Below are 7,487 nucleotides of genomic sequence, written 5' to 3'. Positions count from 1 at the left end.
CAGGCGACCATGATCCAGACTCTCGGCACCGCAATGGAGCGCGTGTTGAACACTATGGAGCGATGGGAGAGCGATGGGAGAGAGGTGGTTGTCCTACACCTCCTCCAACTACACAACCACCCACAACGCTGTCCACCCCTTCATCACCTGGGTCCAGTGGGATTCGGCTCTCGCTCCCGAGGGCATACGATGGTACAGCTGCTGGGTGCCAGGGTTTTCTGCTCCAGGTAGAGCTCTTCCTGGCTACCATCCACCCGGCTCCCTCGGGATACAAGAGCGTGTCCGCCCTCATCTCCTGTCTGTCGGGAAGAGCGCTCGAGTGGGCCAACGCCGAGTGGGGAGGAATAGACGCAGCGTCAGTACACTATGAGGATTTCACCCGCCGCTTTCGGGCGGTATTCGATCATCCACCGGAGGGAAGAGCGGCGGGGGAACGTCTATTCCACCTCAGACAGGGGAAGAGGAGCGCACAGGACTTTGCACTGGACTTCAGGACTCTGGAATTAGAGGGCCCTGATCGACCACTACCGATGCAGCCTCCGGGAGGACGTTCGTCGGGAACTGGCCTGCAGGGACACCACCCTTAACCTGGACCAACTGGTGGACATGTCGATAAGGCTGGATAACCTGTTGGCAACCCGCGGACGTCCGGATCAGGGGCCATCCATTCCATCCCCCAGCACCTCCGACCCTACTCCTATGGAGCTCGGAGGTGCTGCGCTTAGGGAGACCGGAAGGAGGGCCATCTCCTGCACCAACTGTGGCCGCGGAGGACACACTGCTGGTCGGTGCTGGGGAGGGTCTTTCAGGAGTCAAGAAGGTAGGCAGAGCACTGGTGGACCGTCTCAGGTGAGTAGGCACACGACTCACCCAGAGCTCCCTTTTGCACATATGTGTATTGATATTGTATTTCCAGAGTTTTCCCCTCATTCCCAGCATAAGGCGCTCGTAGATTCAGGCGCAGCTGGGAACTTTATTGATCGTCAGTTTTCCCGTAGTTTAGGGATTCCTATTGTTCCTGTTGATGTGCCCTTCCCTGTACATGCCTTAGATAGTTGCCCTTTAGGGTCAGGCCTGATTAGGGAGGTCACAGCTCCACTCTGGATGAAAAGGCAGGAGGGTCATGAGGAGTTATTAGTCTCTATCTGATTGATTCTCCTGCGTTTCCAGTGGTGTTGGGGCTTCCCTGGTTAACTTCTCATGACCCCACGATTTCATTGCAACAGAGGGCTCTCAAGGGATGGTCAAGTCAGTGCTCGGGGAGGTGTGTAGGTGTTTCCATAGGGGCAACTATGGTGGAAAGTCCAAACCAGGTCTCCACCATGCACATTCCCCTCGAATATGCCGATTTGGCTCTCGCCTTTTGTAAAAAGAAGGCGACTCAATTACCACCCCCTCGACAGGGGGATTGTGCGATAAATCTCCAGGTAGGCGCTGCACTTCCCCGGAGTCACGTGTATCCCCTGTCACAGGAAGAGATGGCGGCTATGGAGACATATGTCTCCAAATCTCTGGGGCAGGGAAACATTCGGCCATCCACTTCACCTGTCTCCTCGAGTTTCTTTTTTGTGAAGAAGAAGGATGGAGGTTTACGCCCATGCATTGACTACCGGGGTCTCAATCAGATCACTGTCAAGTACAGTTATCCACTTCCGCTCATTGCTAGTATGACGGAGTCATTGCACAGGGCGCGCTTCTTCACAAAATTGGATCTCAGGAGCGCGTACAACCTGGTGCGTATCCGGGAGGGAGATGAGTGGAAGACGGCATTTAATACCACATCTGGGCACTATGAGTACCTCGTCATGCCGTACGGGTTGATGAACGCTCCATCAGTCTTCCAATCCTTTGTAGATTAGATTTTCAGGGACCTGCACGGACAGGGTGTAGTGGTGTATATAGATGATATTCTCATATACTCCGCTACACGAGCCGAGCATGTGTCCCTGGTGCGCAAGGTGCTTGGTCGACTGTTGGAATATGACCTGTACGTCAAGGCGGAGAAATGTCTGTTCTTTCAAAAGTCTGTCTCCTTCCTAGGGCACCGCCTGTCCGCGTCAGGGGTGGTGATGGAGATTGACCGCATTTCGGCTGTGCGTAATTGGCCGACTCCGACCACGGTTAAAAGGGGGGGCAGCGATTTTTAGGGTTTGCCAAGTACTACCGGAGGTTTATCCGGGGCTTTGGTCAGGTAGCGGCTCCTATTACCTCCTTGCTGAAGGGGGGACCGGTGCGCCTGTAGTGGTCAGCCTAGGTGGACAGGGCGTTTGGTAACCTGAAGGACCTGTTTACCTCGGCTCCGGTGCTGGCTCATCCGGATCCCTCCTTACCATTCACAGTAGAGGTGGATGCATCCGAGGCTGGGATAGGAGCTGTACTGTCTCGGGTACGCCACCAAAACTCTGCCCCTGTGCTTTCTTCTCGAAGAAGCTCAGCCTGGCGGAGCGCAACTATGATGTGGGGGACCGGGAGCTGTTAGCTGTAGTTAAAGCTCTGGAAGTGTTGAGGCATTGGCTTGAGGGGGCTAAACACCCTTTTCTCATTTTGACTGACCACCGCAATCTGGAGTACATCCGGGCAGCGAGGAGATAGTTTTTCACTCGTTTTGTGTTCACACTTTCTTACAGACCAGGTTCCCAGAACGCTAAGGCAGATGCCCTGTCCCGACTGTACGACACAGAGGAGAGGTCCATTGAGCCCACTTCCATACTTCCGGCGTCGTGTCTGGTGGCACCGGTGGTGTGGGAGGTTGACGCGGACATCGAGCGGGCGTTACGTACAGAGCCCACTCCCCCCAGTGTCCAGAGGGTCATACGTTCGTGCCGTTAGAGGTCCGCGATTGATTGATCTATTGGGCTCACACGTCACCCTCCTCTGGTCATCCTGGCATCGGTCGGACAGTGCACTGTCTTAGTGGGAAATACTGGTGGCCCACTTTAGCCAAAGACATTAGGGTTTATGTTTCCTCCTGCTCGGTGTGCGCTCAGTGTAAGGCACCTAGACACCTGCCCAGAGGGAAATTACAACCCCTACCCGTTCCACAATGGCCGTGGTCCCACCTATCTGTGGATTTTGTTACAGACCTTCCACCGTCACAAGGGAACACCACGATCCTGGTCGTTGTGGATTGGTTTTCTATGTCCTGCCGTCTCATTCCTATGCCCGGTCTCCCTACGGCCTTACAGACTGCGGAGGCCCTATTTACACACGTCTTCCGGCACTACGGGGTACCTGAGGATTTTGTATCTGATCGGGGTCCCCAGTTCACCTCAAGGGTCTGGAGGGCGTTCATGGAATGTCTGGGGATCTCGGTCAGCCTGACCTCAGGTTTTCACCCCGAGAGTAATGGGCAGGTGGAGAGAGTGAACCAGGATGTGGGTAGGTTTCTGCGGTCCTATTGCCAGGACCGGCCGAGGAGTGGTCAGGTTTTATCCCCTGGGCAGAGATGGCCCAAAACTCCCTCCGCCACTCCTCCACTAACCTTACTCCATTTCAGTGTGTGTTAGGTTATCAGCCGGTCCTGGCACCTTGGCATCAGAGCCAGATCGAGGCACCTGCGGTGGAGGAGTGGTTTCGGCGCTCGGAAGAGACCTGGAACGCTGCCCATGTACACCTCCAACGGGCCAACGGGCCATCAGGCGACAGAAGGCGAGCACCGACTGCCACCGCAGTGAGGCTCCGGTGTATGCACCGGGGAACCGGGTCTGGCTCTCGACCCGAAACCTGCCCCTTCGCCTGCCCTGCCGGAAGCTGCGTCGGCGGTTTGTGGGGCCATTTAAAGTCCTGAGGAGATTGAACAAGGTTTGTTATAGGTTACAGCCTCCTCCTGAGTGTCGTATTAACCCCTCGTTCCATGTGTCTCTCCTCAGGTCGGTGGTAGCTGGTCCACTCCAGGAGTCTGAGGTACGGGAGGTTCCTCCGCCCCCACTGGACATCGAGGGGGCACCGGCGTACTCGGTCCGTTCCATCCTGGATTTGAGGCATCGGGTGGGGGGCCTGCAGTATCTCGTGGAGTGGGAGGGGTACGGTCCGGAGGAACGGTGCTGGATCCCTAGGAGGGACATCCTCGATCCCTCCATGTTGAGGGATTTCCACCGTCGTCATCCGACTCGCCCTGCGCCGCGTCCTCCTGGCCGTCCCCGAGGCCGGTGTCGGCGCACGGCTGGAGCCGTGGGGTACTGTCACGGATTCAGCCGAGGCTGCTCCTCCTCCTTGCTCGGGCAGGCTTCGGCGTTCGTCGTCACCGGAGTACTAGCTGCTACCGATCTATGTTTCTGTGTTCTACTTGTCTTGTCTTTATTGTTCACACCTGGTTCCCATTAGGTATTGATTACTTCCCTATTTAACCCTCTGGCTCCCACTGTATTTTGTGCGTGTTTGTTCATGTTTGGTTGTCGTCTGGTGAGCGGGTTTGTTTCCTCCCTGCGTGGAGGTTATGTTATTTACGTTACCTACGAGTAAAGTACGTTTTCGATTAGCTCTGTGTCCTGCGCCTGACTTCGTCCTACCGCATCACACTGACACCTTGACAGGTCGTTGGTAAACATAGAAAGACTCCACTGCTGAAAGAGACACAAGAAAGCCCCATTGCACTCTGTAAAACCCCACCTAAACAAGCTTAATGAAACCAAATTAGAGCTCTTTGACAACACAGATCAGCCTTATGTTTACCGATGACCAAATGAAGCAATCAAAGAAAAGAACACCCTCTCTATAATGAAATATGGGGGAGGTTTGATAATGCTGTGGGGTTGCTTTGCTGCCTCTAGTACTGGGGGCCTTGAACGTGTGCAAGACATCATGAAATCAGCAGATTATCAAGGTGTTTTGGAGTGCAATGTTCAACCCAGTGTCCAAAAACGGTGTCTCTGTTGAAGGTTGTGGGTCTTCCAGCAGAACAACAACCTAAACACACATCAAAAAGCACCCAGGAATGGTTCAAGAATAAACACTGGACTGTTCTGCAGTGGCCAGCAATGAGTCCAGATCTGAATCCCAACATAAACCTAAGGTGAGATCAGAAAAATTTGAGCAATTTGCAGCTGAAGGGTCCATTGATGATTACAATAAGTGTTTTTTTGCTGTTATGTTTGCCAAAGGCTGTTTAACCAAGTATTAGCTCCTGGGTGCCAATTATTTTGTCCATGCCATTTGTTAGATTTTTCTTAAATAACATTGTAAACTTAAGTTTCCCCCAAAAACATTGTTTTGCAATGTTGACAATCCAATAAAACATTTTTTTCCCATTTTAACTTATTTTAAAAGTGCAAGGGTGCCAATATTTTTGGCCGCCACTGTACATGTTTCCTTGAAATGTGTAAACAACCTCCGTTCCGATGTGCTGTTATTATTTAGAAGCTATTCTTTTCGGCTCACAGTGCTTTCTTCAGGGTCTTACACTCCCCTAGGTTGAAGGGTGTTATTCACAATGGTCCAATATCTGGATAAATAACAATAACAGCTTCTTGGACCTTATCAGCAGTTCCCAGCAGGCTCACACACACCCATAAAGCTCCTGGTCACATTGCGGCTGCAGAATTTACTGCAGTGTACTTTACAAGGAAAAAGTCCCCTTTAGTCTAAAGGGATGGCCTGACCGACGTTTCATTGTCATTAGCAACAGTGTGTTGCCCAATCAAAGCTGTCTGCTAGTCACGACCCTACCCCAGATCCACTGAGGAGTGTGGGGACAGAGGGGGAGGAGAGGGGAAAAGGGAGGAGAGGAAGGGAAGGGTCTTAATGGAATGATAAAGCAGAGAGATCATGTATTCTACAATGCTACAGCCAGGCTGCCAGGGCAGCGTGGGCAGATAGCTACACTCGTTTGATGTATAAGATAAAAGGGATTCTCTCTGTCTCTCTTTCTGATATAAAGCACTGGGCTTGCAGTTTGCAGTGAGTACAATACAAAACGCCTCATCTTTCATTGAGGAGCCGTGCTGTGCTGCAGTAAACTGTACTTGCCATTTGACTTCATTCAGACAGGTCATTTACTGCACTGATAACACGTCGTCAGTCATTTATCATGAGCTTATAAAATGCATTATCCTTCCTCAAGCTCCCAATAATGACATACTGTATGTGATTACACTATGTCAGACAATATCATGAACATATCAGCAAGGAGCACCATGTCCATTAGCTTAACATAAATCAGACTTTATACTGTATAATGGACACTACTAACCCTGACCTAATGCATATTAGGCAGCATACCATCCTCTGAACCATGGAATAGCAGTGAACTGTTACTTTTTGCCGGAGACCTGAATCGTTAACTAATTAATCCTCCTAGAGAGATAAAAAATGACAGCTTCTTATCTTGAGATTTGTATCATTTGTGATTTATCTCACTTCCCTGAGCTGTAGGGATTTCACATGTCCCCTGGCAAAGAACTGTCTACTAAAGCGGAACGGCGTCCAAGCTTTCACAGAATTTAAAAAGACAAAATCCTCTGGATTCTCCTGCCAAATCCCACAATCCTCTGGGGTGGTGCTCCCACTGCAACCCCTGGGAGGAGGCGCTTTATAGAGTATACTCCCCTCCAGTTTCCTCAGTTCCCCTTGAATACCAAGAAAGCAACAGGACAGGCCCTCTCCCACCACTACAGAGGAGAGTCTGGGCTCTTGCTGTTAGCATGCCCTTTTGTGGCTTCATTGGTATGACTGGGAATGAATGAGGGCATTAATCCCACTTTGTGCTACCTGCAATAGGGGGATTATTATAGTGCAGCACCTGAGGCTGGTTAGAGACAGGGGTACTAAAGGAAAGGCCTAGTGTTAAATCCTCACTGCTGACTGATTTTCACTACACTCAGCCCTGCATGTCAATGTATCCCTCTGCCTATTGTATCCATCCTACCTAGGGCCTATCTCTCTCTCTCAGTGGTGTGGCCCGGTGGGCAAAGCCCTCTCACTGTCACTCCAGGAAGTCTCAGTGGTGCACTGATTGCCCTGTAACAGTTTTAAACTCCAAGTTGCTTTCAACAGCATATGACCATTCGCTAAGCTCCGCGCCAGAATTTTGAGCAACCAATTGCAGTGCGACAAGTGTCGAGTCCGACACCTTGGACAAGCTCACTTTTCAATTGCATGAAAGCCAGTGGGATATGGCAAAGACTGAGATGTTTACAAAAAAAAAATTGGGCTAAATAACTGTGCAACGGGAGTACTTGCTACTGTGATTCCTGAAATGCAGAGCCTGTTGGAGTAATTTTCAAATACGAAATTATACTTTTGTTACATTGTATAACTTGTTTTCTCAAAATGTATGTTAGCTAGCATGTTAACAATGTTATGAATACAACTCCCATCTGCTGTCGACATTAGGATACGATTTGAGAGCCTGTCACGCCCTGACTCAGGGGACTCTTACATGTTGAGTCAGGGTGTGTATATTCCTTGTTGTGCTTTTTCTATGTTGTATTCTAGTATGTATAGATCTATGTTGGCCGGTGTGGTTCCCAATCAGAGGCAGCTGTCGCTCG

The sequence above is a fragment of the Coregonus lavaretus genome, assembly GCF_964263955.1.
Source record: "Coregonus lavaretus genome assembly, chromosome: 2".
Lineage (NCBI taxonomy): Eukaryota > Metazoa > Chordata > Actinopteri > Salmoniformes > Salmonidae > Coregonus > Coregonus lavaretus.
Note: the sequence above shows the minus strand (reverse complement) of the source record.